Source organism: Lepidochelys olivacea (genome assembly GCF_965140295.1).
Source record: "Lepidochelys olivacea isolate rLepOli2 genome assembly, chromosome: 1".
Lineage (NCBI taxonomy): Eukaryota > Metazoa > Chordata > Testudines > Cheloniidae > Lepidochelys > Lepidochelys olivacea.
Window position 1 is genome coordinate 14,204,553 of NC_140411.1, and position 19,598 is coordinate 14,224,150.

The following is a 19,598-nucleotide window of genomic DNA, read 5'->3' on the forward strand; positions in this document are numbered from 1 at the left end:
CCTGCAACGCAGCTGCGGTTTGGGGGGCAGGGGGTAGGTCTGGCAATGCACCTGCAACGCAGCTGGGGTTTGGGGGGGGGCAGGGGGTAGGTCTGGCAATGCACCTGCAACGCAGCTGGGGTTTGGGGGGTAGGTGTGACAATGCACCTGCAAAGCAGCTGGGGTTTTGGGGGGGGTTCAGGGGGTAGGTGTGACAATGCAGCTGGGTTGGGGGGGCAGGGGGTAGGTGTGACAATGCACCTGCAACGCAGCTGGGTTTTTGGGGGGGTACAGGGGGTAGGTGTGACAATGCACCTGCAAAGCAGCTGGGTTTTGGGGGGTGCAGGGGGTAGGTGTGACAATGCAGCTGGGTTGGGGGGCAGGGGGTAGGTGTGACAATGCACCTGCAAAACAACTGGATTTTACCAGTAATGGGGGGAGGGTGGTGCATCTACGAAACAGCTGGAGTTTCCTGGTAATTAGGGACAGGGAGCAGTGCTTCTATAAACCAACTGCATTCCACCAGGAAGGGGTGGGAAGAAGCAGTTCATTTGCAAAACAGCTGGATTTTACCAGGGGAAGAGGAGGGGAGGGGAGAGACCACTGCATCACAGATTTATTAAATGATTGTGTTTTATCAAATGCACCATTAAATCTGGAATAACTAAATGCCCCCTAAAGGCACAATAATTAATAAAGGCACAAAGCAATAAATGCACAATTAAATTGTGGATGACAGCGATGGGAAAGACCTGTTAGATCTTTCCTGCTGGCTGTTCCCTAGAGTCAGATCCAGTCTAGTTTTACACATCTCCAGGGATGGTGTTTCTAACCAGTTCCCTTGGGAAACTATTCCATACATCTCTCTGCTGAAGTTCTTCCGGATGGCCTGGCTTCCCTCCCCCAAGAGGCTTATATGCAGCTCATCTCTCTCACACGGGGCTGGAGGGTATACAGACTACATACCCACTGTTTATTTTTCCAAGATGAGTGGACGCTCAGTCTTTGGCAAGTCTGGGCACAGGTTGTAATTGCTGGGAGGCTGAGGGACTGGGAGCCAGTTGTCCTTTGTGACTCAGTTGTGAAATGCCTGGAGGGGGACACGCACATACCTGCAAGCGGCGACAGGAGGTAAATAGGCTAGCGTGCCACAACATATTCAGCCAAGGATCACGCGAATCACGGCCGGGAAGAGACGCATTACCGGGCTGCAATAAGTGGGTGAAATGCTATGCAGAAGAATAGATTAGAGGACCACAATGGCCTCGATATCTGTGACCGTTAACAGCCATATGTACAGGGGACATGGGCAGCGCAGCTGAGACAAACTTCTTCTAAGAGGAGGTGGGAATTCAGCTCCTCAAATGTTTGGAAGAATTTGCCTAGGGATGTGATGAATTCTCCAGCATTTGAAGTCCCTACATCATGACCTGCTGTCTGTGCTAATCCGCATCTCTTAGGAAATCACAAGTTCTGGGCTTGATGCAAGAATCAATGGTTGAAATCCTCTGGCCTGCATGTTCTGCAGGAGAGACGAGGTGGGTAAGGGAATGTCTTTTATTGGACTTATTTCTGTACAGAAGCTGGTCCAATAAAAGATATTAACTCACCCACCTTGTCTCGCTAATATCCTGGGACCCACATGTCTGCAACGGTGCTGCCCCCAACAATGGATGTTATGCAGAAGGACAGATCTGTTCTCACTTTATAATACATGGTCCTCCCTTCTTGGACCCGGGGAAGAGACCAGTCAGATATTAGGGAACTATCCAGTTAGATTTATTCTGTTAAATCATGTGATATCACACCACAGGTGCCAGAGCCAGATTGACAAAGAGCCAGAATACAATAAAAGCTCGGATTGAACCCAAACAGACTGTACCTCCAAGGCAGTCTTTATGGATGAGGCAGAAAAGAAGAGCACCAGCTCACGCACAGCATCGGTTCACCGTCATGATGGTGCTGGTTGTCACCTTATCGGTCAATGCTACAAGAGTGAATTGCACTCACCAGGTGCAATTTTTAAAATCCTTGTGAAACTCGCAGGTAGCAAAGACGAAGCCGAATGCAGCCTCTGGCTTCAGGCTGCCCGTTAGCAGCCCAGCCGACAGGGAAACTCCGAGACTGACCCTGATCACAAGCCTCCGCTGGGGTGCAGTCAAACACACCGGGCCGGGATGTGTACATACCAGAAAACATGCCCTGTGTAACTGAGCACAACACCGGCACTGAAATAGAGAGAAACGCCTTCTGGGGCAGGCGCCTGAATGCAGTGCAAGCCAGGGACAACTTCACTGAGCTCAAGGGGGTTCGACCGGTGTAAAAACAAAGTCAGTGAGAGAATCAGGGCCCAGGACCCTAACTAGACATTGTTTAAGCCCAGGAAGTCGGCCTGGAGCATGTCCCTTTTCATTAAAAGTTTTATGCAATGAAACAATAGAATCAGGAGCTTAATTTAAACAGCTTGCTCCAATGGGTCTCTGTAGTGATCAATTTCTGTCTAGTCTGTAAGTTTATTGATTTCTGTGTATCCCACGCTCCTCTTAGACTCTTCTTAGCATGTGGAAAATTCACTCTTTAAAAACACATTACTACCCACATTGTCAAGTTGTCACAAACTCCCCAAGCCATGAAGTCTGGGGCTCTCCCTGCTCAGCCCAGCTCCCCATAGAGAGCTCAATGCCTCCAGACCTGCCAGTTGCCCACACTGAGCTGCAGAAAGTTATTCAGAGCCTTGCTCGTTTTTCTTTCCCCATATCTCCCCGAGCAGCTGCAGGAATTACTGGGACTGCTGCCCTGGCTAGGCTGACACACCAAGGATTGAACCAGGGACCTCCAGAGCCTTGTAGCATAAGCTGCTACAGCTTGAGCTAGCGGCCATAACAGACTCATATCCTCTGTGTCTCGACAGAGGGGGGATCTGTAACACACCCTCCCCAGTGGGTTACATTAGCACCCATCCCTTCGTCTTCCAGCACCAATGCAGCACCCAACGCTCCAGCGGACCTTTCTGAGCCATGGCCTTCCCCCCACGGTGCTTGTTCATTGTGGACCGTGCCATTCTGCTATGGGGATAGCCACTCTATATTGTACACAGCCATGCCAGCCTAAGCACCTCTCATATTCTGTACTCAGCAAGGCACCACCTCGGGGCAGTTGTACCATCTGGGGCCGTCAGCCAGCAGCAGCAGCCAGTAGCCTCATGTTCGGCATGTTTCCAGCTAGGCAGGAATAAAACCCTTCTTTGTCTGAGCATGGGGCTGCTGTCTGTGTGGCTGTCACAGATGACCCAGGGGAAGAAGGGAGGTGAGGAGAGAACCGGCCAGTGGCCAGATTTTCGTGGCTTCCACCAGCCCAGTCTGGAACTGATGTGGCTCCTGGTGGGAGAGGGGGCAGGGTGGACTGTAACTGCAGCACAAGCCCCCTGCAATCCCTGCTCTGCTGGGGTGCCCAGAGCTGGCTGTGCAGCCGTGGGTGGGCCAGGAGGAGGACGTGCTGATTCTGTGCCCCTCTCGGACATCTGCCGTTGGATGGAACTTAACACTGCTTCCCAGTTGTAGAAGCCCTGGGAGACGCAGCGGCAGCTATATTGCGGCCAGCCTACCCCTGTGGCCAACTGCTTCCGGGGATGCAGCAGGCCCCAGTGCGCAGAAGAAAGGACCGTGTGCTCCTCCTGTGGAACTGAATCTGGCCCTTTAATACCGTAGTGCAATCTGGCTTCCTAAGGGACTGATTGGGAACCTGAGTGAAAAGCAAATCTGTAAAGGAGACAGATGGGGAAGCGGCCAAACGAGAATATACAGAGTCAGTCAATGCTGCAGGGAAAGAGGAGGGCAGCCAAGATGCAGAGTGAAGTAATGCAGCCAAAGTGGTTAGCAAACGAAGCACGGGCAAAAGAAATAACAGCGAGCCAAGGGCTCCATTGATAAAGGAGGAGGGTGATGAAAGCACTGAGGCCTGTTAAATAGCTGCGATACTGAAATTATGTTTTAAAATCTGCCTTTCTTTGATTAAAGGAAATTGCCACAGAGGTTTAGCTGTTAGGAAGTAATACACACCTTGTAAAAACAGCTGTTGATAACGATCAAATAGGGGAACCCTTAGAACGGTCAGTACACACATGTCAGCAACTCCAAATGACAGGCATCACCAGGTGTTAAGGTCAGACCAATGTTCCATCCAGCCCAGTATCCTGTCTTCCAACGGTGGCCAATGTCAGGTGTCCCAGAGGGAATGAACAGAACAGGTAATCCATCAAGTGATAGAGCCCCTGTCGTCCTCCCAGCTTCTGGCAATCAGAGGCTAGGGACACCCAGAGCATGGGGTTGCATCCCTGACCATCTTGGCTAATAGCCATTGATGGACTTATCCGCCATGAACTTAACTAGGGATTTTTTTTTAAACCCTGTTATAGTTTTGGCCTTCACAACATCCACACGACGCGTTCCACAGGTTGACTGTGCTTGCATGAAGAAGTACTTCCTTCTGTTTGTTTAAATAGGGAGACAGCCAACAAACTTACCAAACAGCGGACAACTACTTCTGAAAAGTCGTGGAGGCTCTAGGGCTGGCTAAACGTGCTGCTGATTTTCAGAGAAGGAAAGCAGAGGCGATCCTGGCACCTGTTGTTTTGTAAATCTAACGTCAAGAACAGAACAAATGGTAAGAGAAAAATCATGATGGCCCAGATATTTAGTCACTTACCTGCTATTGAAATCAATGGAAGTTAGGCACCTAAATACCTCTGAGGATTTGTGCCTAACTATCTAGTAGATGGGGGTGGGGTGGGGGGGGAACCTTTTTTCTATCAGGGGCCACTGACCCACAGGAAAAACCAGTCACAGGCCATACACAGGCCGGGGGAGAGGGGGGAGGCTCAGGGCTTCCCTTAGGCTCTGGGTTGGGGCCAGAAATGAGGGGTTCAGGATGTGGGAGGGGGCTCTGGGCTGGGGCAGAGGGTTGGGGTGCGGGAGGAGGTGAGGGCTCTGGTGTGGGGCTGGGGATGAGGGGCTTGGGGTGCAGGAGGGGGATCTGGGCTGGGGCCAAGCGGTTTGGAGTGCAGGAGGGGGCTCCAGGCTGGGGCAGAGGGTTGGGGTGTGGGAGGAGCTTTGGGGTGTGGGCTCCAGGAGGGAGTTTGGATGTGGGAGGGGACTCAGAGCTGGGGTGCGGATGGGGATGTGGGGTCTAGGAGGGGGTTCCGGATGGGGGTTGGTGTGTGTGGGGGGTGGGGTCTGGGAGGGAGTTAGGATGTGGGAGGGGATTCTGACCTGGGGCAGTGGGTGTGGGCTCCGGCCCAGCGGCACTTACCTCAGGCGGCTCAGCGGGGCTAAGGCAAGCTCCCTGCCTGCCGGGGCTCCGTTCTGTTCCCAGAAGCTGCTGCCATTTCCGGCCCCTAGGCGGAGTGGCCAGGGGGCTCTGCACGGTGTGTGCTGCCCATGAAGCCAGCGCCGGGGGCAGGGGCACCGCATGGAGTTTCCCTGATTGCCCCTGCTCCTAAGGGCTGCAGAGACATGCCGAGAGCTGCCAGGAACTGCATGGAGCCGACTGGACTTCTGGCACCCCGGCGAGCTGGTGCTCGCAGCTCGAGCCCCATGTGAGGGGGGGTGGTGGTGCAGAGGCTCGGGGCTTCCAGCCTGCGGCGAGGAGCTTTGCTGTGGGCTGGATGAAATGAAGCAGCAGGCCGTAGGTTCCCCTGAACTTTGGTGGAGCCAGGCCCCTGTGCTCTCAGATTGGTGGAACACAGGCACCATGGGCCCATACAACTCGCCACCTCTGGGCTCAACAGCTTTCATGCACGTTGCCTTCGTCGACTCTTTGGCATCTCTTGGAGGGACAGAGTCACTGACACTGAGGTGGTCAAACGGGCCAGCATACCGAGCATGCACGCGCCTCCGCTGGCTTGGGCATGTGTGCCGAATGAATGATGGGCGCATCCCAAAGGAGATTCTCTACAGCGAACTGGCATCTGGAAAAAGACCCAAAGAACACCCAAAATTGCGTTTCAAGGATGTGTGCAAGCGAGACCTCAAAGAAATGGACCTGGACGTGGATAACTGGGATGATCACACTCAGGACCGCAGCCTTTGGAAACAAGAGCTTAACAAAGGTCCTCGGAGTTCCAAGAGGAAGCCGTCCAGCCTAGCAGAGGAGAAAACAGCTCGCAGAAGGCAGAGCCCGAAGGGTCAAGGTGCGGCCGAGATGTGGCAGAATCAGATTGTCTCTCTCGAGTTGGTCTCTTCAGGCACGTTTGCAGCTGCCATAAAACCAACTGAGTAAAATCTTTACCTCTCAGGGGCTTATACCCCTGGTCTCTCAAGACTGAAGGATGCCTTCTACTAAGCATCTACTAAACATCATGGTTATCTGAGTGCCTGATCCAATTCCCACTGATGTCTAAAGGAGTCTGTCTGTTGACTTCAGTGGCAGTTGGAGCAAGCCCTTTGGCTTGCGCCCTTCAGTGACTTAAGAGTGTGAGTGCCAACCGCAGGGCAGATTGAACCCGAACCGGAGAGACAAGGTGGGGGAGGTAATATCGTTTATTGGACCAACTTCCACTGGCGAGAGAGAGGAGCTTTCATGCTTACAGAGAGCTCTTCTTCTGGTCTGGAAAAGGTACTCCGAGTGTCACAGCCAAATACAAGGTGGAACCGATTGTTTAAGCATACGTAGTCAACGCATATTATATTTCAAGGGACCATTCAAGTCCCCCCAGCCTCACCTGCTGCCCCCAGGCAATTTAAAAGGGACTCACATGGCTACAATACTGCATACGACAACGTTAAGAACCAGGGCACAAACCCCAAATTGACGGTGTGTTCTCTACTTAGATTTCCCCCACCAATTGTCAATTGGAAACTCCTCAGGCACTATAGCAGCCTTAACACAGAGTTACAGACAGTCCCCTTGGGTACTCTGATCTGCCTCGCCACCCAGGCAAACAAACCTTTGTCATAGATGGTCCCTTACACCAAGAATCACAGCAATATTCAGGTTACTCTGAGTCCTAAAGGACCAGTCGCTTATCCCAGGTCAATTGTACCTTGGATCTCACACCAGAGACAATGCTTGTAATCAATCCTATAATAAACTATATACAGATTCATTAATAGGAAAAGGAAATGAGAATTATTTACAAGGTTAAAGCATGTAAACATAGATATACAAATGAGTTACAATCATAAGTTTCAAAAGGTAATAGAAGCTTCTATAATAAGCAAACTCAGTATGTCCTTTAGGGCTAACCCAGGTGAAACAGCTACAGACCTCTTGCTTATGCCTAAAAAACTTGCCCTCCAGAGTCCAAGCAGCACAGAAATACTCAGTTCCTTCTGTTTGGGGTTTTTACCCCCTCCTGCCATGTGGTCTGAGCAGCAAAACTCAGATGATGGGGGGGAATCCACTTGCATGACTCATCTTGATGGGGGAGAAGAGCAGAGCAACCAAGTCTTTTGTCCCCTTTAACATCCCATTATAGTCCTTCTGGCGTTGATGGACCGTGCCTGTTGGGCAGGACGTAACACTTTCTGTTGCAGATTGGCACTTCCCACTAGTTGTGTCTCTCCTGTTTGGTGATTTACACTGTAACAGAGACTCACAATACAACCACTCAAATATTACTTTACAATATGGGATACAGAGGTTACAAGTGAGATTAATGCAGGCAACAACTCATACGCATTCAATGAAGTCTAAACACATTCTTATAATTTTGATACCTGTTTTAATGCACAGATGAGCCAGACTGATTCCAGCTGTGTATTTGTCAACGTTCCACTGCGGCATGGGGGATGCAGCGTCACACCCTTAAAGACCAGATCTTGGCAGTCAAGCTTTGAGACCAGTTATCGGCCCTACACCTAGCCCCTATGTGCTGCAAGGGGTTGAGGAAGAATCTGTCCAGAGCAGGAGGAGCACAGGGCTGACATAAGCAATCCTACACCATCTCCCCTTAGCAGCGCTGGTGCCGGTGGTGTATCAGTGATGAAAGGGATTAGGGTTTTACCCGGACAGTCCAGTTTTTGGCTCCTGTGTCCAGGTGCCATTTAGGGTTGTCGGATGCCTGTTTTTCGACAGGAAAGTCCGGTCAAAAAGGGGACCTGGCAGTGTCCAGTCAGATGTACAGACTGGACATCAAAAGTCTGGTTATCATGGGGCAGGGGGAGGCTCCGGGTCATTAACCCACGCCAACCCCTGCTCAGCCAGGGCTGCCTCCTACCTGCAGACAGGCTCCTTGTCAGGCTGCAGCAGCTCCTGTTCCAGCCCCCAGCAGAGGGAGACCACCTGGGGGTGGGGAGGGGGGAAGGGGAGATGATTCAGCAAATGACTGGGGGAGGGGGAGAAGGGATCGACTGATGGGGCTAGGCCTTGGGGGGGAAGAGGTGGAGAAGGGGGCAGGGCCTCAGGGTCCAGTTACCAGCAGTTAGAAAAGTGGAAACCCTAAAGGATGCAACCAGGGCCATATGCAAAGTACGCCGCTTCATAGGGCACCAGGAAATTTGGGGCACCAAATTGCCCCAAATTTCCTGGTGCCCTACACAGCTGCATGCTGCTCCAGTGGCTAGCCTGATCCCCTAGCTGGCCAGGAAAGCTGCCCCCACCCCTGATCCGCCTCTTCCTTGTGGCCCTGGCCCCTGCTCTGCCCCAGCCCTGCCTCTTCCCACCCCTGCTCCGCCCTGCCCCCACTCCACCCCTTCTCCAAAGCCCCTGCCCCTGCTCCGCCTCTTCCTTCCCCTGCTCCGCCCCAGCCCTGCCCCCACTCCACCCATTCCCCTGAGCAGTGCCCCGGGGGACTACAGGAGGGGTCGGGCCCGCCCTGCAATCACTGGGTGACAGGAAGTGGAGCAACCCAGCCCCAACCCACTCCGCTCTGCCAGCTTGTGCTGGGGGGCAGTTCCCCACTGCCTCCCAACCCTGTTCCTGCCCCTCCACGGAAGCCTGGGGCCACCCCCCACGCGGGAGGGCTGCGTAGGGCACCAAAATGTCTAGGGACGGTTCTGGATGCACCTCAGCATTATGGGGATTCTAGCCTGCAGCAGGGAGGCTGTTATAAATTAGAGCAATTCCTGGGGCTGCTCTGATTTATGCCAGCTTCTTTGTGGCTCCTGCAGGAGCCCAGATCATGGATAGCTTCAAGTCACCTTTGTTTCCCCTCCCCCTGGGCCGTGCCTTTCTGTGCGTCAGCCTAAAGTCTGCCCCTCGTTTTAAAATGAATGACAAAAGAAATGGAGGTGAAATTACATTTGGATTTCAGTCAAGCATTTGATAGCGTCTCCTCTCTTGCCAAATTAAATCAAATTGGCCTGGATTGAAATTGGTTTCCTGGATTGAAAACCTGCTGACGGAAAGCAAACAGGAAGAGTGGCAACGGACAGCAGGTATCGAGCGGGAGAGGGGTCTAAGGAGGAGCCTCCAAGCTAGTTCCAGTCCCTAGTTACATTTGATTGATCCTATGAGTTAGAGATGGAAAACACCTATTGATAAGGCTGCAAGACTGTAAGAGGTATGGAACAGCTTCCATATGAGGAGAGATTAATAAAACGGGGACTTTTCAGCTTGGAAAAGAGACGACTAAGGGGGATATGATAGAGATCTATAAAATCATGAGTGGTGTGGAGAAAGTAAATAAGGAAGTGTTATTTACTCCTTCTCATAACACAAGAACTAGGGGTCACCAAATGAAATTATTAGGCAGCAGGTTTAAAACAAACAAAAGGAAGTATTTTTCCACACAATGCTCCATCCATCTCTGGAACTCTTTGCCAGAGGATGTTGTGATGGCCAAGACAGTAACAGGGTTCAAAAAAGAACTAGATAAGTTCATGGAGGATAGGACCATCAATGGCTAGTCAGGGATGGAACCCCATGCTCTGAGTGCTCTGAGCCTCTGTTTGCCAGAAGCTGGGAATGGACGACAGGATGGATCACTTGATGATTACCTGTTCTGTTCATTCCCTCTGGGGCACCTGGCATTGGCCACTGTCAGAAAACAGGATACTGGGCTAGATGGACCTTTGGTCTGACCCAATATGGCCGTTATTATGTTCTAAGACAGTTGTGATTTTTTTTTTTTATTCAAAAGTTGCGGCCATGGCTTGTTAAAGTTCCAGTTCCAGGCATGCAGCCTGCCTTCCAAAGCCAGGCAGCAGCACAGAAGAGATGCAGTGTGTCTTGCTGGGCTTTCGAAGGCAAGCATGGTGGGGGGGCGTCCCAGACAGATCTGAGTAAGTCGCATTGCGACCTGGCCCACCGGGTCGCAACCCCACTCAAGTTTACGGCGACTATAAAAAGTTGTGGTGTGTGTTAACAGTTCATAGAGTCATAGAGTTTAAGGTCAGAAGGGATCATTATGATCACTTAGTCTGACCTCCTGTGTAACACAAGCCATGGAACTTCTGGTTCCTGCAACAAAATCACGGCCAGCCATTTTCTTACAGCCTTACCTATTGATCCATCGGTATTAGCTATCTGGAAGAAGGCTAACGCCCCATGATAATGAAGGAGCAGTTCTGATTTCAAAGGGACTACTTAAGGAGTAAAGCACTACTCACCATGAATAAGGGTAGCAGAATCTGGCCCTCAGTTAGCTAATAATGATAAACTGGGGAGACGTCGATAGTATCCGGAAGCACAAAGAAATAACAGAGAGGTTAGAAATATGGGCAGGAAATAGCAACACGAGGTCGAGCTTGGGAAAATGCAGCTATTCCATTTGTGGAAAAAGAATCTGAAATGCCGATATTCAATGGGAGGGAGAAACCTGGTTAATGGTGACTGGAGAGCAAGTGAGATTTGAATTTACAATGCAATATGGCAGCCAGAAAGTCCAATCGGAGGGCTCTACTCACAGAAACATCCTGTCTTGCTCCCAGGAAGCTTTCAGATGTTGATGACATAACAGCTGGAATAACATGTTGAGTCCCAGCCTCCTCATAAGCAGAAAGATGTGAGTTAAAATATCAAAAATTATCTGGGGACTAAGGTCATTCATTTATTTATAGAAAGATGAAAAGAACTACATATTTATTATTTATCTCAGTGTTTGTCTGCCCAGGGAGTTATTCCAGAATAGCTGTTCCTGATTAATTTACCGTGTGGATGCTCTTATTCTGGAATGAGTTTATTCCAGTGGATTAATCCAGGGATTAAGCTAATTCACAATAAAACACTCTTATTCCAGAATAAGAGCATTCACACAGGAAGTTAGTCAGGCATATGTAGTCCGCTTTCAATTCATACCCTACCTTAATCTGAATTAATTTCTTTGTGTAGTCAAAGAGATGGCCAAGAGGGGACAGATAATTGAAAAGTATAAATACCAAGGAGGAAAAGGAAATATTTAAGTGTTTAAAGGAGAAATTATTGAAGATAATTTAGAATATCAGGGAAAATTTGATAACAGGGATAATATCTTTTAGACTATGAATGAGTCTCCCAATGGAAGAACAGATTAACTACCTCTTTTGTGCTGGTAATTCATACACCGATGTTTAGTAAATCACTGAACACTAATCACCTATTTGTAGTATTGATTAGCAGCTTTCACAGATCCCCCTGCTGGGATGAGAAACAATCACCTAGTGAGTTCAATACTCTGCAGGCTAAAGACTAAAAGTAAGATTAGCTAAACAGCTTTCTATAGGACCTCGTTATCAGGTGCCCTTCCCACCTTCCAGAAGTTTCTAAATTCCAGCAAACCAAGCCCCCCCCCCCCCCCCCCGAGAGCTCACGTTTCCATTTTGTCCACATGCAATGACAGTGAATTCTAACTACTAACCACTCCCCCTTTCCCAGTCACCAAATGACTCCACCCAGTCTCCTTCCCCTATAGACCTGAGAAGAACATTGATGGTTCCATCAGAATAATTAAAATTTTCATTCACAGATTGAATATTTCTAGTAGTGTGTATGTGTGTGTATAAGTAAAGGGGCCATGTAAATTCTTCACAGAACTTCAAAATAATAACTTTAATAAAACCTGAAAATCCCAGTAAAATACCCCAAATACCACTAGGTTGGGTTTCTTGATAGAAAAAACAAACCAACAAACTTATTTTCACAGCCCTGACATGAGTACAAATGGAAGATTGCTTAAAGTTGTTGGGACATTGATATTTTTAATCGACAATGATTGGATAACTACAGAAATAAAGGGGGGAGATTATCAAAAAGCTCCTAAGGAGCCACAAGTTTCATGGAGAGTCTAGTGGCCTCAGTGCTTCAGAATCCCACACTTTTGAAAATCAACCCCAAAGTTATTAGTATTCAAATTAGATTATTTAACGGGACGGCAGTTACTACAGTATAAAACCGGACCCAATGGCTTATCTTTGTATCCTTTGAAAAAAGTTCAAGGTTTAGAGAATTGCCCCATGTTTTCGTGGTTCCTTTGAAGAAGAAATCCAAGTCCTAGACTGATTATTTAGGCTGAGTGTGGTAATCACAATAAATCCAGTGATGTTTGGAACTGAATCAAACAAGGGCTTAATCTTTGATCCCAAGAGTTCTCCTTTATGTTATATTATAGTTTACACAAGTCACTTGGCAGCACTTCGGATAATCAAAAGAAATTTCCTCTTCCAGATTCCATTTGTAATTACAGACGGGCACAGACCAGGACTTTGAACCCAGCCCAAGCCCCTTCCAATTCCAGAATTGTTTATTTGCTTGTTTCAGGAGTTATGAATCCCCAGATCTGAACCACATTGGTTCTGTGTAGGATGCAAAACTACACAGGGGCCCATGTGTCTGGTATAAATGGGGCCCGAATCTTTGAAAACAGCTTGAGCTACTTCAGTGTAGTCACAGCCGAACCCAGAAATTATGTTGTTATAGGTAAGGCACTGGGCTGGAACTCAGGAGACCTGGGTTCAATTCCCAGCTCTGCAGCAGATTCCCTGTGTGATCTTGGGCAAATCACTTAGTTTCTCTGTGCCTAAGTTTCCCATCTGTAAAACAGGGATAATGCTCCCTTCCTCCCATCCTTTTTCTGTCTTGTCTATCTAGATTGTAAGCTCTTCAGAGCAGGGATTGTCTCTCAGTATGTATATGTGCAGTGCCCACTAGAATGGGACCCCAATGTCAACTGGGGCTGCTAGGAGCTATTGTATAATAACAACACACCTGAGCGCTGGTTGAACCCCAAACCCTATCTGGATCTTGACCCATCACTGATTGTAATGTGCATGTGGTGGCTTTGTTATTTTGCTGTCTAGATTGTGGTACCAAGGGCTTGACTTGACTGCAGATTTAACTCTAGTTATAACTGGAGTGTTGCCCCTAATTCAAGTCCCAGCCGCACTCACAACCCATAGCACGCGTGAGATGGTGCTTTTACCTCCGATTGGCTGGCTAAAGCTCAAGTTAGCACAGCTCGTCATCAGCTAGCCTGGCTGCTCTGTAGTGCAGATGCACGCTGGCTCCACTCAAGTGCTGCTGGTCCTCCAGCTGGTCCTCCTGGCCTTCCCACAGTTCCCCAGAAGGACAGCAAAGTTCTCCCACAATTCACTGGGAAAGAATTCATAGAGCATCTCAGTTTACCGCACTGCACGGAACCATGGGATGCACCTCTGGAAGTCCTAGCGACTCAAACGAGTGAGCGAGCGCCCGTGCAGACACAGCAGCTGGAGTGTTATTTCATAGCGGGGCTGCTTTCGCTCGAGCGAGGCTAACTTGAGTGCTCAAGATAGTTCAAGTTAGCTCTGCAGTGAAGACAGCCCCTAACTGAGACTAGAGAACGTGGCCCAGATTCTGATCTCAGCTACACAAGATCAGGTTTCAGAATAGCAGCCATGTTAGTCTGTATTCGCAAAAAGAAAAGGAGGACTGGTGGCACCTTAGAGACTAACCAATTTATTTGAGCATAAGCTTTCGTGAGCTACAGCTCACTTCATCGGATGCAAATCTGGAGGCACTCCAATGGCTGACAGATCCTGGCCCTGCAAACCCTTACTTGCACACAATCAGTCAATGGGAATATTCAACTGGTAAAGGCTAGTCATGCAGGAGAGAGTTTGAAGGCACCATTGGTCCATTGCTTTACAATGGTTAAAATAGGTCATCTCAGTGATCCCTCCGTTTCACAAGAAATGGGGCCCGAAAGAGTTACGAATAATACCTAGGTCTTCTCTAGCGCTTTGCATCCGTAGGTCTCAAAGCACTCGACAAAGGAGGTAAGTATCATTATCCCCATTGATGAGGAAACTGAGGCACAGAGTGGCAAATGACCTTCTGAGGAGAGGTGGTTGGGTAAAGTTAAAGACCAAAGCCCAGACTTTCGGAGGTATTTAGGTGCCTAACTCCCATTGAGAATCTGGACCCAGTATCTTAGGCTTTTGTTTTGTCAAGCAGGAGGCCACTAATTAATTAAATTAATCCCTGGGGTGAGTGCATTGACTGCAGTGGATGAATTTGGCCTTGTGAGACTTTGTGTCTGCTTTATTTTCTGTACATTCGGCACTCTATTTTCTATAATTGTATTACCAAGGATCATAGGCTCTTCGGCCACTGCTAGCTAAGCCCTTTGTTTGCCTTAGGGTTTGATAATGCATCCTGCTTTGCACGATACTTCCCTTGGCTCACTTTGTACAGCTGTAGTTTGTTTTATAATGTGTGGGGTTTGTTTTATTTTTTAACATTGATGATATTGAGCATGGCCACAAAGGTCATTGTTTCATCACATCAGTGTTGGAAGATGGTTAATTAGTCATGGTGACAAATGTGCAATTGCTTCTTTAATTCTGATACTGAGAATAGGTCTCACAGGCCAGATTTATACCAGGATAACTCCAGTCGCTGAGTTCAATACAGACACTCGGATATAGCGCAGTGAAAATGGGAGGAGATTCATATCCACTCTGGTTCCTGGTTAGGTAACATGTTAAAGAAGCTGCAGCTGGTCTATAAGCTTGCCCAGGGGGAGGTATTTGAAATAAATCCATTTTGCCACGCACAAGGCATGTAAGTTATGCCATTCGTCTCCTGTTCTGTTCCTAGGATATCTATCATTGCCACAGGCTTCTTTTGTATTTCTGCGGTGTTTGAGTGGTAGTTACACACGGTTTCTGGGATGCCTTTCTTGGGAGAGGGATCTTATTTTGCTATGTGTTTGTACAGCTACTGTACAGTTTGTACAGCTACTCCCCATCCCGCTATTAGTATTTATTTGTATTACAGTAGCATCTTGAGGGCCCTAACTGAGATTATGGTGTCATTGTGCTGGGCACTGTATAAACACAGTGAGATATGGTTCCTGCCCTGAAGCGCACACATCTTAAATAGACAAGACAGAAAGAATGTAAGAGGGGAAACTGAGGCACAGTGACTTGCCCAAGGTCAGCCAGCAGAGCAGTGGCAGATCTGAGAACAGAACCCAGCTTTTCAGCACTCTAGTCCAGTGCCCTAGCCAATAGACACTAGCATCCTCCAAAGAGAAAATCAAAGAGTAAACAAGCACAGGCTGTTGCCTTCAGTAGCCCTGCACATACTTACACACCATCCAGCCCTTTATCTCCAGATTGCTTTCAAGAAAAATGGCAGTGGTTTGTTCTCATTTTAGATCACTAGTGAAATGTTCAACATGGGAAACTGAATTCTCAGAACCCTAAAACACCTGTCACTGTTTCAGTATATCTGTCAGTGGGCGGGATGCTGGGATCTGTCTCAACAGGAACAAACCTGATGAGACAGGCTGTGGCAAAGGAAATTCGCAGCCCAGGCCAAACACAGGAGACATTCCAAGCAGAGGTAAGGTCACTTCTAGTCCATTGTTACAAACATATTTTAATTCCGTCCCCTAGGCACCACCAGCGGGGGAGGGGGAGGGCGGGGACGTGTATTTCTATTTAGATGGGTGAACATTTCCAAGCTTCGGTGCCTAAAACTAGGCATGGGGGACTTCCCTGCTTAGGCATCTGAATAAATGGTTGGACTTTCAGGACACCTGCAGCTCCCACTGCCTGAGGAGAGTGGGGTGTGCAGCTCCTTTGAAAACCGGGCCACTCTTATGTAGGCGCCCAACTTTATTATTACTTGTGTTACAACAATGCCAAGAGGCCCGCCAGCAAGATCCGGGCCCCATTGTGCTAGGTGCTGTACAAACACCTAGTGAGAGACACTCCAAGCCTCCATAGTGTTTACAGTCTAATTTGACAAGACAGATAAAGGGTAAGAAGGGAGACAGAGGCACAAAGTGGTGAGGTGAGTTGCCCAAGGTCATTTAGCAACTCAATGGCAGAGCTAGGAATAGGTCTCCTGACTCCCAGTCAGTGCTCTGTCTACTAGATAGTGCTGCCAACCCCAGCTTTAGTCACCCACGTTTGAAAATTTTGCCCATTTGACTTTATCATCTCAGTAAAGCTCATTTCTCACATCCTCTTACAAGCCTGCCAAGATGACAGATTTGGCCCTGATGGTTCATTATTCGTTTAGATTTTATTTAAGACCTTCCCAGTTTCTCTTAGCAAAGTCCCCTTGCTGGTAGCTAGACACAGCGCTGACTGGCTTGGATATTGCGTTGCAGCCCTCTGCCCGAAACGTTCACCATCTTTCATTCTGATCTCAGATGCTGGGGGGAAGACGGACCCTGTGCAGTAGGCAGGGGCCTGTCAAACTTTCCTTCTTAAAGAGTTCAGCACTATGAACGGTTGACACCAGCGGAAGAAGGGGCCTCCACCCCCCCCCCAAACACACACATGATTAATGCGCTTGTCTTTTCACAGGCTTCCTCTAGCCACACAGGCACATCCTGATCTGCCTTCTGGATGTGGAGAGCCATTTCCTTTGGTAAGATTTCACGGCTGTTTCCAGGATTTACTTCAGTCCAAAATTAAATCTTCGGAGCTCTGGGGGCCAGGTTGTGTGTGTCATTTCTATCTTTAGGCAACACGGCCTTCCACGATCTGCCCAGCATTGCTCCACCTCTTCCCCTCCTATTTCTGTCCCCCAAAGGGGGGCCTGTCCGAGAGCCCAGTCAAGTCAATGGAAAGTCTCCCCCTGCCTTTGAATCTGCTCCCCTAATACTAGAGTCTAAGAGAGCGGGGGGTGGGGGGGGAGTTGAGGAGGGTTTGAAGACATCTGCAGAGGAGCTCTGCTGCTCGTGAGCACGGCCCCAAAGTGCGTGGCACTGTCCTGTTAGGGTGGCGCTGGGCATGGACAGCGTCAGCACAGTCCCTCAGCAGCCTCGGCTTGAGCCCCTGGTGGAGTGAAAGCTACCCTGAGCCCCAGCAGAAATCCTGAGAGCAGGAGGCAGGTTTGCTGCCTGCCTGTTTTGGGTGAGCCCCCCTGGGGCCCAGCAAGCCCAGCTGTGACAGGAGGGGTAACTCCATGTGCCAGCAGGACCGATCTGTCCCTGTCATAAATATAAAGGGAAGGGTAAACCCCTTTGAAATCCCTCCTGGCCAGGGGAAAGCTCCTCTCACCTGTAAAGGGTTAAGAAGCTAAAGGTACCCTCGCTGGCACCTGACCAAAATGACCAATGAGGAGACAAGATACTTTCAAAAGCTGGGAGGAGGGAGAGAAACAAAGGGTCTGTGTCTGTCTGTATGCTGGTTTCTGCCAGGGATAGACCAGGAATGGAGCCTTAGAACTTTTAGTAAGTAATCTAGCTAGGTATGTGTTAGATTATGATTTCTTTAAATGGCTGAGAAAAGAATTGTGCTGAATAGAATAACTATTTCTGTCTGGGTATCTTTTTTGTAACTTAAGGTTTTGCCTAGAGGGGTTCTCTATGTTTTGGAATCTAATTACCCTGTAAGATATCTACCATCCTGATTTTACAGGGGGGATTTCTTTATTTCTATTTACTTCTATTTTTTATTAAAAGTCTTCTTGTAAAAAACTGAATGCTTTTTCATTGTTCTCAGATCCAAGGGTTTGGGTCTGTGGTCACCTATGCAAATTGGTGAGGCTTTTTATCCAACATTTCCCAGGAAAGGGGGGGTGCAAGTGTTGGGAGGATTGTTCGTTGTTCTTAAGATCCAAGGGTCTGTAGTCACCTAGGCAAATTGGTGAGGCTTTTTACCAAACCTTGTCCAGGAAGTGGGGTGCAAGGTTTTGGGAAGTATTTTGGGGGGGAAGGACGCGTCCAAACAGCTCTTCCCCAGTAACCAGTATTAGTTTGGTGGTGGTAGCGGCCAGTCCAAGGACAACGGGTGGAATATTTTGTACCTTGGGGAAGTTTTGACCTAAGCTGGTAAAGATAAGCTTAGGAGGTTTTTCATGCAGGTCCCCACATCTATACCCTAGAGTTCAGAGTGGGGGAGGAACCTTGACATGGTGGCATAGTGGTGGGATTAACCTGAAATCATTTTGAGATCCAGTTGAGATTTTTTGAACTAGAAATACAGATTTTTAAAAAGGAAATTTTTTTTCCTTTGGAAAGGAAGTCCAGAAAGCAGTTGAAACTGAAAGCAGATTGTTTTTTCTCTGCTTTGTGGCCAAGCAAAGACAAAAGGGGATTATCTTGTAAATTGCAGGTTTTCTTTGCCTGGAGGCAGGGTACTTAACTCCTGCAGGGAAATTCAGTCTTCCAACCCAGAGGTGTTTTGTTTTTTTTCTTCCTAAAAGTAAATAGGGGGTGTGTGTTCTACCCATTTGCTTTTTCTTTGGGCTGGGTAAGCAGGTTTCCAAGTAGTTGGAGGTTTTTTGCTTTAATTTGGGCCCAGAGCAGAGACAAGGGAATTCTTTTTCTGTAGGCTGACAATCACTCTCAGAGAATAGGTATTCTATTCCAGCACAGCAAAATTTTACAGCCAAGTTTTGTTTGTTTATTTCTAAACCTCAGGTGTAAAGTTAGTTAAAAACAGAGAGGTTAGAATGACCAAATCCTCAGCTCGACTACAGCTGGAATTAGCCAAATTTCAGGCTGAGGAAAAACAAAGGGAACATGAAAGACAGATAGAACTCATGCAGCTGGAGAAGGAGGTACAGGAGGCTGCCCACAAGAGGGAAATGGAGGCAAGGAAGCATGTGGAGGAGGAGAGGGAAAAAGAGAGGAAGCATGTGGAGGAGGAGAAGAAAAAAGAGAGGAAGCATGTGGAGGAGGTGGAGAGGATAAAGGCCCAGCAGAATATACCAACAAACCCTAGCAATCCTTCTCCAGGTACCACTTCCCATCCCAGAAAGTTCCCCACCTACAAGGCAGGTGATGATACTGAGGCCTTCTTAGAAAACTTCGAAAGGGCCTGCCTTGGGTACAACATCTCTACTGACCAATACATGGTAGAGCTGAGGCCGCAGCTCAGTGGACCCTTAGCTGAGGTGGCAGCTGAAATGCCTAAAGAACACATGAACAAGTATGAACTGTTTAAATCCAAGGCGAGAGTCAGAATGGGGATAACACCCGAGCAGTCTCGTCGGAGGTTCAGAGCCCGAAGGTGGAAACCAGACATGTCATTTACCCGACATGCCTACCACATTGTGAAACATTGGGATGCCTGGATATCAGGAGCAAGTGTTGAATCTCCAGTAAATTTGCCCTTCCTAATGCAAATGGAACAATTCTTAGAGGGTGTTCCTGAGGAAATAGAAAGATACATCCTAGATGGGAAACCCAAAACTGTAATCGAGGCAGGAGAGATTGGAGCCAGATGGGTGGAGGTGGCAGAGAAGAAGAAAACTGGTCG